At 43.8% G+C, this 15,430-nt stretch overlaps 1 protein-coding gene across 1 annotated transcript in view; it reads left to right on the plus strand.

Annotated features, from left to right (window-relative positions):
• Positions 1 to 15,430, plus strand: part of ATP10A (ATPase phospholipid transporting 10A (putative)) — an 831,750-nt gene that overhangs the window by 240,167 nt on the left and 576,153 nt on the right. The gene's annotated exons all lie outside the window — the stretch shown is intronic.

The raw sequence follows: 15,430 nt of genomic DNA on the forward strand, positions 1-15,430 counted from the left end.
ATGGATGTTAAAATCTCCCACAAGGAGAAAATTTGTGAAGCGGAGGGCTTGAGGGACTATGACGTCATCCAGGCTTTTCAGAAAAGCACTCGAAGGACCGGGAAGGGGTGCGATAAGCCAGCGTGCCACCCAACGTATAATGTGGAGAGAAAACAATGGTGAAATCAAGAGCCTCCCCATCCACTAGCCCGACTGACGCCTCACTGGTGAAAACCCAGGTATCTCTCAGCACTACTGCAATCCCACCCCCTCTTCTGGTTGTACGATCGACTCTAGCAATTTTATATCCCGGAGGGACGGCCTCCTCAATCACAGGGGCACAAGACTCATTGAGCCAGGATTCAGTGACAAATAACAAATCCAAACGTTCGTCAGAAAGGAGTTCGTAGATGTCATGAGCATGTTTGACCAATGAATGGGCATTAATAAGCACAGCCCGGAGCCGATATGCCCTCTCAGGGCGCGGGGCAGGGGCTGAAGGCTTAGATTGCAGGCAGAACTGGCATATAGGGCACTTCCTTACTATGCTATGCAGAACAGTCCATTTATCTTCTCCGCTACACTTAGTCGTATTCAGCGCTAATAATTCCAAACGGCAATAAGATCTCCTTGTATCCGGATCCCCTGGTCTGAAACACACAGCATGGCTGGCGCTGGACGCTCTAGGGATGCGGACGGGCGCAGACGAGCTTGCATTAGGCGCGCCTTAGGTGTGCCTTTGGCGAGCCAGCGCTCTAATTTATGGAAAGCGCAAGACTATCGGTGATCAGGTGTGAGAGCGAGGCAGGCCTGGTCTGCTAACCCAGCCTCACCCAAAATGGCAGATCAGGAGCGCAAGACGCCAAGGGTCGATATCCAGCCTCCCAGCAAGGTGAGAGAAAAACGCTATATGAAAAGTACTATGATAAAAGAAAATACAATCATGTCACATTTAATAGTTAGGTTAAAATAGCTTTTAGCGCCAGGCAAGCAATAAATAAAAATAACAATACTTCAACAGCCAAAACGCTGTGTGGTAGCTGATCCAAAGCAAATAACTCCCGGCTCAAGCCTCAGGAGTGATAACGCGGCGCACTCGCGCCAGCGCTCTAATTTATGCAAAGCTCAGGATTGTCGGTTATCAGGTGTGAGAGCCAGGCAGGCCTGGTCTGCTAACACAGCCTCACCCAAAATGGCGGATCAGGAGCACAAGACGCCGAGGGTCGATGTCCAGCCTCCTAGCAAGGTGAGAGAAAAATACTATATGAAAAGTACTATGAGAAAAGAAAATACAATATGTGAGATGCAGGGAACAATTATACATGACAATGAATGTAAGGTACAAGCATACAGGTGGTACAGGGCGCAGGCACATGATACTGCATGTGAGGTGCAGGTAGCAGGCGTACATAAGACTGCATGTGAGATACTAGGAGAAGCTGACATGACACTGTGTATGTATGGTCCTGGGAAAAACCTCATGACACTGCATGTCAGATGCTGGGAGCAGGCATGCATGATATTGTACATTGAAAGGAGCAGGCACACAACACTGTATGTGAGATGCATGGATTAGGCACACATTGCTATGCATATGAGGAGCACCTGTAGGTGCTACACTCCGAGTTATTGTATTTAGTAGCACATTCAACTCAATGTGAAAATATTTAGTAAGAAGCACGCTCTTTCAGCTTTGAGGCGCTCAGAAAAACATGGAAAAGCAGTCGTCTGAATGGGAACATTTATGATTCTAAGCAGAATCTGGAAGAAGTGCCACTGAGACCTGGTCATTGCGCCAGTGTTTCAGCGTTTTTTTCTGACTAGAACACAGATATAAGCAAACGAATCCGGCCCAAATTCTAAGGCTGTTGTTGGCTAATTTAAAGTGTGTTTATGTGTCCTCCATGTAGGGTGTTCGTGGTGGTGCTCTACCTCCTGTTCCCATTTTGGAGGATGCCTTACTCTATCACAGCCTTGCCATTGTATACATTTCATTTTTACGGACTGCCTTGCTGTGCATTCGTTTGTTACCACAACAGTGCACGTGGTACCCTTGATGCTTCCATACTCCAGCCTCCATTGTTGCTGTTTTAAGACAGTCTGGGAGTACTTTAAAGCAAGGGTGATAAATGTTTCTAAAGTCTTCATGCTGCAGAACTAGTTTGGAGTGGTTCTCCTTTCTAATGTCCTATCCAGGCTGCTATCCAGACACAGCCTATGTGTAGTGATGCCCAGCCTGGAGCACACACAACAAAGGCACAGAGGTGTGAGGTTTTGCACTGGCTGACATCAGCCCAAATGAAAGTGAGGACAAGGAATACTAAAAGCTGGGCCCACCAGAAGGGTTCCCTTCACCTTGCACAGCAGATTACGCAGCTCCACCCGTACCATCTACCCAAGGGCAGTGCCTCAAGGAGTTTGTCATTTGTATGCGTTCCTTAATCTCTATTAATGCATTTCAGCAATTTGCCACAGCTCATATTAACAATCACAACCTCTCCTATTTTAAAAGTCAAACCCCTACAGCCTAACAACACCTAACTTCCTCTACCTCATCTACTAACCCCACCAAAGATCTGCACCGCCCTCACTCCCATGATAACACCTCCCTCATATTAATTTAGTCTGCCACAGAGAAACTGGAGTCCATGGATTGATTTGCTTGAGCACAGAAGACTAATCCCCAAAACCAACATTAACAAATAACACTGGACTAACTACTAACCTTGGGCTCCAGAGCAGCATCCTGTCCAATGTAAAGCGCTTCAACACCCCATTAGGGATAGCAATCGCTATATACATATATGCAGTTACAATAACAATGTGAAAACCGCTGCAATGACACTGGTGCAAATTTGCAACTTTGTAATTGCAATTGCATTTATATAGCGCTTACTTCCCCTGACGAGGCGTCAAAGCACTTTTTCGGTGAGTAGCACGCTACTCTGGAACCCAAAAAAGATTAGTGGTGAATTAGTATAGGGAAATATGAAATTAATTTGTGTGGTGGACACGTTAGTCTATTATTTGAACTGAAAAGCATAATGGAGGGATAGAGGAGGGAAAGGTTTGCATTTATATAGCACGTTACCCCTGATGGGGTTTTGAAGCAGTTTTCGCATAGCAGCTTGGATTTGGGGATATTTTTTCTTGACACACATTGTAATTGTAGAGGCTATTCTTATGCAGCTGTCCTATCCGGCAAGACGTGTAGCCAGTCTGTCGGAAATCTCAACTCATGGATATTCCCAGAGTGACATAGGCCGAACAGATGCAGTGCACAGAGCCATTGTCAATTCATCCGGGTACTGATACCCCGTGTGTTTCAAATGCGATTATTTATTTCATTCATGGGAGCATACGGTCACTAGTAGTTGTCCTCTTACTAGATTCAACCAACCTGACGTAAAACAATTATGCTTTAAAAAAAGATGGGTTTTAAGAAGTCGGAAGGTAGCTAGATGGTGAGGAACAAATCCAAGAGTGGAATGAAAGATGTTCTAGAACCTAGAGGACAACAGCCTCGGAGGAGAAGAAGAACAGCTGTGTCTTTCGACCAAGACCTGTGAATCTACATATCATAGGTCTTTCACTCTTAATAGGCTTTCATACTATAGGAATTCAGAGTGCCACAAGCCATGTACCTGGCTCATGAATATTCATGAGCCGTGGGTGTGGACCAGTGCCCTTAATGCACTCTTCCTGTCTGTCTTGTCTCATTTTTGAGTTGGAAAACATAGTGTTTGCCACAGGGTGTCTACTTTGCAGAAAATGGCATCAGGACACAAATAGGTGAACAACATTTCTGTTACATTAAATAATATATATGTTTAGTTTTTATTCAGGAAACTGTGTTCCTTTTTTCATTACACTGTGATTTGTTAGCAAGAAATTAAACCACAATTTTAGGGCAGTGCAACGTATTTCTACACCGCACACCAAGTTTCTATGTACACTGCCCCTTTTTAAGGTTCTCGTGTTGTGTAGTAATTCATCATTTTGAACGGCACACCTGAAAAAATAAAGTTCTATAACAAACAATCCCAAAGTGCTAGGAAGACCTTACTCAGATTCCGAACTTCTAATTACCATCACTGGGGGTAACTGTCCGGAAATAGATTGTAAACATGACATGACTAAACCGTATCCTGAATATATTAAAAACAGTTATGGGCCTGGCTTGCATTGTGAGTACTTATTAAAACATTTAAAGAGCCTGCTGCAGTGAAAAATAAATACACATTTTAAATATGCAATGTATCTATGAGATAAGAAATGTAATAGGCGATCTTTCAGACTACGTTTGAGATGTAAAATAGTCCCTGATGCAATACAATGCTGTTCTCCCAAGGAGAGGTGGATTGATAAACACAGTGGAATGATGCACAGAACAGCCAACGGCATGAGGTGAGAGAGGATATACCAAATCAATCTATGTATATTATAAAGTATTGGGAACAGTGGCTCTTTCAGACGGCACCTCTCCGAAGGTATATAAGTAAATAGATCAGAACGTGACAAATAATAGAATACATTTGTCACCACATTCTGAGAATTTTTTTGGAGACCTCACACTAACTATTCTTTCTTGTAGGAGTGATCCCAACCTGTACTCTGAGAAACCTGTTCTGTAGGTGTTGCTGGACCGTTCTACCGTTTGGTGACCTATTGTTACCAAATAACCGTTTAAGTGTATATGAGCAGGGCCGGCTTTAGCACTGGTGGCGCCCTGTGCAACAATGTTTGTTGGTGACCCCCATGGGCGCCCCCCACAGATTCCCTCACTACCACCCTTTAATAGTGCCCCCTCAAGTCTCCATAACGACTCTCTCTCAGATACATTTAATTAGTTATATAGTGCCACCTATACCAGTGTAGGGTGTCGGGCCACTTAACATCACACACAAACATACATTACACATAGACAATCAATCATATGTGTGTAAATCAGTGTATAGGAAATGTTACATAAGCCAGAAGACTACAAGGTGAGTCACATGTCATCCATTCTGGTAGACAGTATAGTTTAAGAGTGCTTGGTCTGGAGAGACACAGACTCAGAATTAAAACCTAACCCCAGGGTTGGAGGTTACATTTAATAATTAGGATTTTTTTTTACCGAAATGAACCCTTTTGAAACATTAGAATAATGGAAGACGCAGGAAAAAAATCATAATGCTCTAATCTATACCTTGACTGTTTGCATGCAGCTCTTGAATGACAGTTATTAGCTCACTGTTCCATGTTAGGATTTTAACATCTACACTGCTAGTAACCAAAGGATCTCTCTGACAAAAGCCCTGACCTATTTAAACTATCTGCACTTTGTGATTGGCATGGTACACATTCTTTGCAGCAGGCACATTAACATTCTGTGCTACCATAAAATGAGATAAAACTTCCACAAGACAAAACTCCTTCTCTCTCCAGAAAGAACATTAATCACCGGAGTTACCCTGACAGTTTAATTGCTGTATGAAAATTGCGGGAGGCCAGTAATGCAGCAACCGGTGCTTTTTAAACCATAAAATCCTTCCAAACACGGCGCCCCCTCGACGAGTCAGCACCCGGTGCGGTGGCACCGGTCGCACCGCCCTATAGCCGGCCCTGTATATGAGGTTGGTACTGTCTCTACCGAGAGTATTGCTCACCCTTCATGCAGTTGGCTGTTTGATGCATGATTCCACTTACCAGGAAGTGCTTCCACTAAATGCACGAGGGACTATTTTACATCTGAACAGTACACTTAATCATCAGGCTGATCGCCACATTCAACTTTCCAATATGCATTTCATGGTGAGCGAAAACCATGTTGCTGCCTTCTTCCCAGTATTGTCGGAGCATGGACTGCCTTTAATGTGATAAACAGGACTTCTGTATGCAGTCCATGTAAGCAACATTTGTGAACGCCTGTGTTTCCATGCATTTGCACATTAAAGACAAAATATATTGGTTTTGCCAGTGATTGTTAATAAAGCTGTGCAGCTGAGATAAGAAATCCTTAGAAAAGTCACTTATGGTTGGTACCTTTGGGACAAGATCTTTCAGTGTGTGTATCGCTACAGTGAATAATTAGGCAATATAGACCCTAACGGATTGCATCTCCGGTCGGTTCAATGCTGAGCGGAAGCCATGAGAGAGTTTGGCTTCCTTAGTGACTGCACATTCTATTGATTAGACGACCTTACCAAGCAACTTCCCAGAAGTTTTTTTCTCTGTACAATTAGTGCTTGTAAGGGGTTTTACTGAAGTTCGGTGCTCATATTTTTAATTAGGATACTTCTTTTTTTCCAAAATATTGTATTTATTTGAAAAGTTTTATAAAGCGCAAACATGACCTGAATGGGAATCAGAGAGCTGCACAAAGTAGCGTAACTGGAATGAGGTAAAAGCATGAGTACAACATCAAAGCGGAACATGTGAAGCACATGAAAAGCAACTAAGTCATAGGGGAACAAGGGGAAAGACAAAATAATAATGTTGACCTAGGGTAGTCAGCCCATCTTGTGGGACATGTAAAGTTCCAGCAGAGTAATAAATCAAAAGGGCATGTGAGGAAACACCGCTAGAACTTTTGTACAAAAGGTATAAAAGAATGTCAAACAGGAGATGGAAGTAGTTTAAGATGCTCCATGGCTATTGCTGTAGATGGTCATGCAGGATTAGCCATTTGACATGTTTTTTGAATGAGTCAGTAGATGGGTTAGATCTGATCTCGGAAGGAAAGAGCGTTCCATATTCTTGGAGCAAGACCAGAGAAAGCACTATTGTATGTTCTTTTCTTACTGAATTTGGGAGGTTTCAACAGTAAGGTATTAGAGCTGCTTGAGTTCCGACTTGAACCCGATAGCTCAAGTTCTTTTGCCAGGTAAACGGGGGTGTTGTAATGAATAGCTTTGTCTGTCAGGCAAGCTCTCTTGAAACAGATCCTTGCTTCGATGGACAGCCAGTATAGTTGAATTAGGTCTGGTGTGATGTGGTCATGTTTTCTGGAGCCCATGATAAGTCTGGCCGAAGAGCTCAGAGTGGCTCTAAGAGGAGCCAATCTAGCCTTAGGTCACCCAGTTACGGTCACCAATCCATATTCTAAGCGTGAGATAACTAAGGATTGGACTGCTGACTGGATGTCCTCAGAAGGTAATAATGACTTGCTTTTCCTTAGAGTGTTGAGCTGATGATCAGCTCTCCTAATAGTAGCACTGATCCAGCAGAGTCAACAACATAAGGGTTGCAGTTAAGAGCAGTAAGTTGCTTGAGCCAGTCTTGAGTAGGTGCAGAGTGATTGCAGGGGGCAATCAGGAGAAATTCTGTTTTGAGGGTATTTAACAACAGATGATTATAAGTTAGCCATTGTTTTCATGTCATCTGGCGAGGAGATGTTCAAATACAGTTGTGTCATCAGCATACATATGGTATGGAATGTTAGAGCGGTTCAAAATATCGGAGAGTGGTTCCACGAAAGGGTTGAAAAGCATGGGCGAAAGTCCAGAACGTGGATGTACTCCAATAATGACCGGGGTACTATTTGCAAGGGAGTGGTTAACTTTGATTCTTTGCGTCCGGTTATGTAGGAAAGAGGCAAACCAATTTAAGACAGGGACCGATAGCCCCATCCTATTTTGAAGAAAAGCAATCAGGTTTTCATGTTTGACGGTGTCAAATGCTGAGGACAAATCAAGAAGGATCAGTAGACATGGAACATTTTGGTCAAGAGATCTCAAGGCGTCATCAACAATGTGATTTAGAGCTGTTTCAGTATTGTGACCTGCTCTGAACCTGACTGGTCGAGATCAAGGAGCTGAAATTTCTAGATGTGGTTGCAGAGCTGTGTGTGAATGCATTTCTCAAGCAATTTAGCTAAAGTCATGATATTGGTGATTGCTCCGAAATTGTTAGGATCAGCTAAGTCAGCATTAGGCTTTTTTGGGATGGGAGTGACTTGCCCCATCTTAAGGAAATCAAGAATCCTACATTGCACAAGAGATTCTAGAACAATCAGGGACCAAAGTGGAAGAATGGCCGAACTGAGTTCCTTTTTTTTATTTTTCATAGTTTTATATAGCGCAAACTTGACCCGAATCGGGTATCAGAGCGCTTTACATAGCACCAGTTGCATTACATGAGGACACATTTATTTTTTTGTTAGGCATAGGGAGATTAAGTGATTTGCCGAGAAACACGGGATGTTCAGCGTCATTGCCAAGACTCAAACCCAGTTCCCCAGATTCGAGGTTGACCGCCCTAGCAGTTAGGCCAACTCCTCTCCTTGAAAAACTTAGTGGGTAGAGGATTGCTGAAGTGATTGGAAGGTTTTGAAGACGCCATAGATTGGAGCAGCTCTGCATCATCTGGAAGTAGAAAGGAATTCTGAAGATGCATTGTTTTTTGGAGGGCAAAATGTGGGGTAGGAAGTAGGTGCTCTCGCTACCGTAGGGTTCCGCCGAGGATGCGAGGGAGTTCAGAGGCATCAAATTTACTGCTGCGTGTTGCAGTTTAAGTTCAATTTTTCTTGCCTTTTCAGAGAAGTGTGCTGAGAAGTCCTCCCCACTGGGGCAGGAGATCATGGGTGCAGAGATATGATTGGTAGAGTGATTAGCTTGTTGTATGATGATTTCAAATAGTTTCTTGGGTCTGTTTTTAGTGCTGTCAAGCTGAGCCCTGAAGTGATCAGTTTTAGCATGTTTGTTATACGCGCTTCTCGTCCTCCTTTATTGTTTAAGGCTTGTAATGGAGGGAGAATTTCTCCATACTCTCTCCGAAAGCCGAAGTTTGCGACTTTCCTTATTTATGGAGCCATTAAGCCAGAGTTTGGATTGTTTGATCGGAATCCTTCTAAGTTGCTTCGGAGCAATTGTGTTGAATATACTTGTCATAGTGTTTATGTAATGATCCGTAAGGTCATACATGTTGGTCATGTTAGGGGTTGGCGGAAGAAGATTCTTGCTAATCGATATTAGATCATTGATGTTGAGGTCTCTCAGATTACGAACCAGATGATTGGTTTTGAGTGGTTGACCTTGTCTGACCAGAACTTTTTCCAAAATGTGAAAAGATATTTGGTGATGATGCAAGTAATGCCCCCCATCCCCAGTTTTAACAGGTCTATTGAGTCTGATAATCCCGTTTTTAGGAGGGATTAGGAATTCAAGAATTGGGGAGGAGGAGTCATTAAGCAAGGTTTCAGTTAAGATCAGGAGGTCCAATTGTTGCGTGATGATGAGTTCAAAGATATCGGCTGCATGTTTCACTGCTAATCTGCAGTTGAGAAAGATCAATTTGATGTGCAAGTTGGTTGTTACCGCTTCTAGGTGAGAAGTGGGGACCTGTAGTAGGTTATCCTTGTTTACAGATCTTAGGTTAACATCTGGTTCTCTAAAAGGGTCAGAGGAGCTAGTTGGGATGTTGATTGGTGAGTGAGAGGAGACACAACAAGAGCCGTTGTACGATAGAAGAAGTGAGAGAGTGTCATCATCCGACAACTGAGGCATAGACCTATGGGGCCTGGAGGGGTGATTTGGAAGAGGCCGAGTTCTCCAGAGTAGGCTAAGCGGGCTATTGAGAAAAGACATTTCCCATCGCAGTCTTTAACACTTGCTGGAAGGCTAAGTTGATCAGTCACATTGGAGGGATAGAGTTTACAAAACGTCTCCATCTTCAAGGAGAAATGTAAGAGGGTCTGCAGGTTATCTTTGACAGTAAGGAGATCCTGCTTGAGGTCGGCCAGCATTTCCTCAATGTAGGGGAGGCTATTACAACCAGCGGCCGGCCTAGGATAAGATAATGGTTGGGACCCCTTAGGGAGAGGGTAGTTGGATGGCATATTTCCCTCACAAAAGTTGCAGGGGGAGACAGGATTCAGCTTGAGTTTAGTCTTATTTTCCACCAAGGGGGGAGGGTTAGCATAGAGGGAGTCAGGTCTCGGTGTAACAAGTTGAAGAAATCATGCCAAACATTTGAATTGTTTATTGTTTCAATGTTTGATATCTAGGACAAAATAAAATTGTAAGTGAAAGAAGGACTGAGGATGAAAATGAATGATCTCCTATTTTTTTCTTTTTTTTGCCAACCATTTTATTGATTCTTAAACATTTGTATAGGCACATCGAATGACGCGACCTGCGTCAGGTTACACACAGGTCAAGTAACGAGGGCATCATTGCATTTGAGATAAGCATAATACCTCAGTTACATACGAATTCCCCATCTCCCTACACACCATGTAGGAATCTTGTAGAGAGGAATAATCATATAGTGTGCAGATCGTCAACATCCTATACCCTAATATAGTCCTAGACTTCTAACACTTCTAAATACCCCCTCAAACACCCAGCCCACCCACTAGGCGCGCCACACAAAATCAGCAATTGATCTACAGACTGGGATTACTGCAGGTTAGTTCCCCAAATGTAACTACAGTAATGCTCAGGGAGACCAAACCTTGACAGGTGCAGGGGGAAGGCTCATGTTCATTGCCTAGGTCCGCCTTATTATACAGTGCCCAGGGGTAAGGTATCTAATCCAGCTCGTCAGCCGTAGGTTCCTCATCGTTATCATTATCCGGGATCTTTAGGAGCACCTCCAAAGTTTCCCATGCCCTTGTTGCTACTAATGCTTTCTCACTCCCTGCTCGTTTTGCTAACTGCAGTCGAACTATACCTTCACACTCCGCCCATTTACATAATTCTGCCTTCCATCTTTTAACGTTTGGGCCCCTCTTTGCTTTCCAACGCATGGTAATATCTCGTTTAGCTAATAATAGGCCCAGGAAATTGCTTGTGACCTTTTTTTGGCCATATGGGGGAACCAATGTAGGAGGCATGGTCCCGCGGCCGGCTCCAGCTCCCTGTCAGTGATCTCAGTCAATAATGTGACCACTTCTACCCAATAGCTCTCCAGCTGAGGGCAATCCCAAAACATATGTTGAAAATCTGCCCCCTCCTTATTACAGCGTGGGCATGCTGCTGTTCAGGTGTCAAAATACTTGTTAATCTTTGCCGGGGTGAGATATGCTCTGTGTAATACATAAAAATGCACCAGTTGGAATCGGGCATTTCTAGTACTCTTCCACTCCCTTTCCACAAGATCAGCCCAGGCCTTTTCTGGAATATCATCCCCAAATCCTCTTCCCATTTTAATCTAAGGGCAGTCAAAGGAACTATAATTTCTAGCGTCATGCACTTATAGAGACAGGTGACCGCTTTAAAGGTTCCTGCCGCCGTCACTATATATTGGCACCCCATCGATGTCTGTGGTTTATTTAAGCCCTCCCTCCATTTCTTTTGGAAAGTCGCAGCAAGCGCAGAGTGTAACAAAAAATCCCCTCTGGGCAAGTCATATCGTTCCTGTAAATCATGGAAGGGAATCATAGTACTGTTCTCATACAAGTCTCCTATTGTGGACAGTTTCCGCTCTTTCCAGGTTGTCAACGCTTGGCAGTTACCCCCATGCGGCAATGCATCACACATGGATAGAGGGATATCATGTGCGTAGGGATATATAATCCGCGCACGCTTCAGGCTCCTATTCCAGCATTGCTGTGCTGTTCGTAATGCACCCGGTAGGGTATGGAGTCGGATAGGTAACTTCAAAACAATTTGGGACAGTACTCGCAGTGATGGAACTCCACCTCCAGTCTCCCCCATTCCCAGAAACCCAGACACCACTTCCTGTGTGAGCCACTGTAGCTGAGCAGCTAAGTAATAAGCCTCGAAGTCAGGCACTGCCAGACCCCCTTCTGATCTCGGCCTCATAAGGACTCCCATTGCCACCCTCCTCCTGCAATTTCCCCATAAAATCCCCTTAATCATTGTCTTGATTTGTGTAAAGAGTCTCGTCGGTACCCAACTTGGTAAGGTCCAAAAATAGTACAACAATCTCGGGAGGATCACCATTTTAAGTAGGGCCACACGGCCGGCTACTGAAAGAGGTAGTGCGACCCCAAAAATCAAAGTTACCTTTCATCGCTCTGATGGCTCTACCGATTTTGCTCTCCAGTAAAATGCCCTGCGTATGATATATTTGGGTCCCTAGTTATGTCAAACATCTATACTCGCACTTCACGCCGTCAGTATCTTGGGGGCCAGGATTAATCACCGCTGTTGGGAACAGGCAGGACTTTGCCCAGTTCCATTTGACCCCGGATACTCTACCAACATCGCAGAGTATGAATGATGTCTCATAATCATAACAGTTGATGGAAGAGTGATGTGTGGGTACAACTAATCCGAAGTGCTTTTTGGTTATTTAAATTCTAAAAAGAGCAACTATGCACATTTTGCTCATTTTTTCAGACTAGTATTCCTGTTTGATTCACCTTCCTTTTATCTTTTGTGGGCCTAGAATAGCCTGTCAGTGAACTGATACATAAAGGGCTCAGTACAATATTTGACTACTGTGATATTTGACTACCGAGAAATTATCACACAATAACTTCTGAGTAGTTGCAGACTAGATAAAGGACAATGGCACTGGAATTTGGACTCAAAATTGCTGATTGAGCAAACTTCGGCATATCCTCCGTATATGCTATTAACTAGGCTAAATCAGTGCTATTCGTCCTCCATGGGCCTGCATCCAGACTACCTAGGGGATGTGATGTTGAGGTGACCTTTGAAGGATTCCGGTATTTGGGGATATTCATTACTCCAGACCTTAAAACTTTTTATGACAAGAACTTAGTAGGCCCCTTAAATAGATTTCGTGATGATGATAAACACTGGAGGTCGCTGCCACTATGACTATTAGGTCGCGCTGCCCTATTTAAAATGCTGCCACTACCACGATTCCTTTACCTCATCCAGAATTGGCCGTTTCATATCCCAGACTTCTATTTTAGTAGCGTCGAGGCGGAAGTCCGAACACTATTGTGGGATGGCAGTACACCGCAAATCGCTTTAGGGAAATTGACTAAAGGGTGGTACGACGGGGGCATTGCACTCCCAGACATACAGCTTTATTACTGGGCTTCACAATTGGTAGCGGTCAATCATTGGCAGTACAATATCCCGACGAACCCAGTGTATCGACTAGAAAGATATCAGATGGGATGAGAGGGGTATCTCGGGGGCCTATATACCATGCCCCGCAAAGGGAGATATCTAGGTCCGATGGCTCAAACGGTATCCATCTGGCATAAGGCAACCAAACGTCTGGGCTGGATGGGGAAATTGACGAAAGCCACACCCCTACGGTCCTCTCAACAACTGGGGCTGCTCTGCCAACCACGTAGGGTTTGACAAATGGGACACCATCGGAATCTCCACCGTTGGCGATCTCCTACAAAAAGACAAGATTTTTACACTTAAATACGTACAAATTAAATACGAACTGGCGTATGGGGAGATATTTCGGTATCTACAGATTTGCTACACGCTTAAAACCCGCTTAAAACCGCACTCCCAGACCTGACAACCATACCAGACTCATCCCCCTTGGAGGATCGACTTGTATCAGAATCTATCCCTACCAAAACCATTTCCCTTATGTACCATAAGCTATGCAACAATATGCCAGACTCTTCCGCTCTCTCAGGGACAGATGGCAGGCAGATTTGGGACAGATCAAAGATGATGACTGGCAAACCGCTTTGATGTCGCCAAGAGAGGCAGCCATAAATCATCGTTTTCGACTGATCCAATTAAAAGTTTTACACAGGACGTACCTCACCGGTGTGACCTTAGCCAAAATAGGAACACGCGAGGATGTAACCAAATGGCCACATTTTATCATATACTGTGGGAGTGCCCCCAGATCTGACACCTATGGGAGAGGGCCACAGAGAAACGACACGATGCATTAGGGAAACAAATCACTCTAACACCTTTAATGGGGATTCTGAATGTGTGGGACGCAACCGACTTAACAGACATAGAGCAACAACTAGCCACCCTGGGTTGCACATTGGTGAAAAGGGCAATTGCAATGAAATGGGGAGCAGCAGACCGTCCACTGATAATAGTCTGGGTGGCAGACCAGCCTAATGGTATATGTACCCAACAGAATCATGAGTATTTGTAGCCACATAAAATATTGAGAACGTCAGGGTAATTAACGGTGCCTTAGACGAAAATAAAAGAGTGATTCATCCCTCCATACTTCTTTGTTCTACATCCTTCAGATGTCCTGTGCCCATGTATAGGAGGGTTGATTGGGCATACCCCCCTAGTTGTACCTTGGGTGGCAGAAATGGGCAAATGTATGGTGGGTAAAGAGGTCTACAAATCTAGGGACTGTCCTAAAAAGTGGTACAAAAAATGGGGTGCCTGGAATGCATATCGAGGAGAATTGTGTATTTCACTAACGGTAGAGCTGGAAATTTCAAGAAAGGGGGCCGCAGAACTGTAATGTTGGAATGAGAAGCTGTGCACGGAATTGTTAATTTCTTAATTTCTTCTCTAACAGAATGTGTATCGCTGCTATCCTATAAGTGACAAATTTAATGTTAATAAAATTATTATAAAAAATAAAATTGCTGATTGATCCATTGATTGTACTCTGATTGCATTTATGCATCGCTTTATACCACTGATGAGGTGCAGAAACACATTAGCTGACGGCTATGACACTTTGCTTTGTGCAGTGCTTATCTAGAATAGTGTGGAATTGCGGTGTGGCCTATGAAGGAAAGGTTTTAATTTTCTCCAAGCTTTTCCTGTGAGTAAATATTGCTAACATCTCACATAGTTGTGACTTACTCCTGTATTCCAGGAGTAAGACACATTCACAGATTAAATCCTAGTGAGTCGGGTCGTTTGTTTACATACCTCACCACCACCACTTTCTGATCATCTTACCACGTAGTAATCCACCCCCCACCATCTCCTCAGTATTTTGTTCCTTGAGTATCATAGCAACCCTGTAAAAACCTTGTGTGGGGTCTGAATGAATAATACTGCGAGCTGTGATACTGTAGAAAGTGATGTGAATTAACACTCCAAGTGCCTTGTGAAAGTTGGAGGGTGGTACCTGTGGCTGGAGTGAGAGGTTGTCAGCTCCTTGTGTGGCATATAGTGGTGATTCCTGGAACAATGACTGTGAAGCTACTTTTTGTATTGTGGAGACTTCAGCATTAAAACTCCTTTGCTAGTTGCCTCCCCATCTTCCTGAAAACCTCCATCAACCTGCGCTCCTTCCAAATAAGCCTCCTTAAGCTTCAAGCGTCCCCTCATCCCCATAACCTATGAAGGAATAGCCTGAACACACTGTATTCTCTTGTATTTTCTCATTAGCACCGTCTCTCCCTGACATTGGATTTCCTTCTACCAGCAATAGTCACTACTGCGGGCCTCATTCCAAGGTCCTCATAACTTCTGAGAAGGTGACACTGCACCAGGAAGCCCAACTTACTGTGTAGTATGTTAATGCCCCGGGTGTGATATTACTGTAACATTACAAGTTAATCCCTATGGAACGGGGCATAATCACATAATTTGGTTGTTCATGCACTGACTCC

This window comes from Triturus cristatus, chromosome 8 (genome assembly GCF_964204655.1).
Source record: "Triturus cristatus chromosome 8, aTriCri1.1, whole genome shotgun sequence".
NCBI classification, from domain to species: Eukaryota; Metazoa; Chordata; class Amphibia; order Caudata; family Salamandridae; genus Triturus; species Triturus cristatus.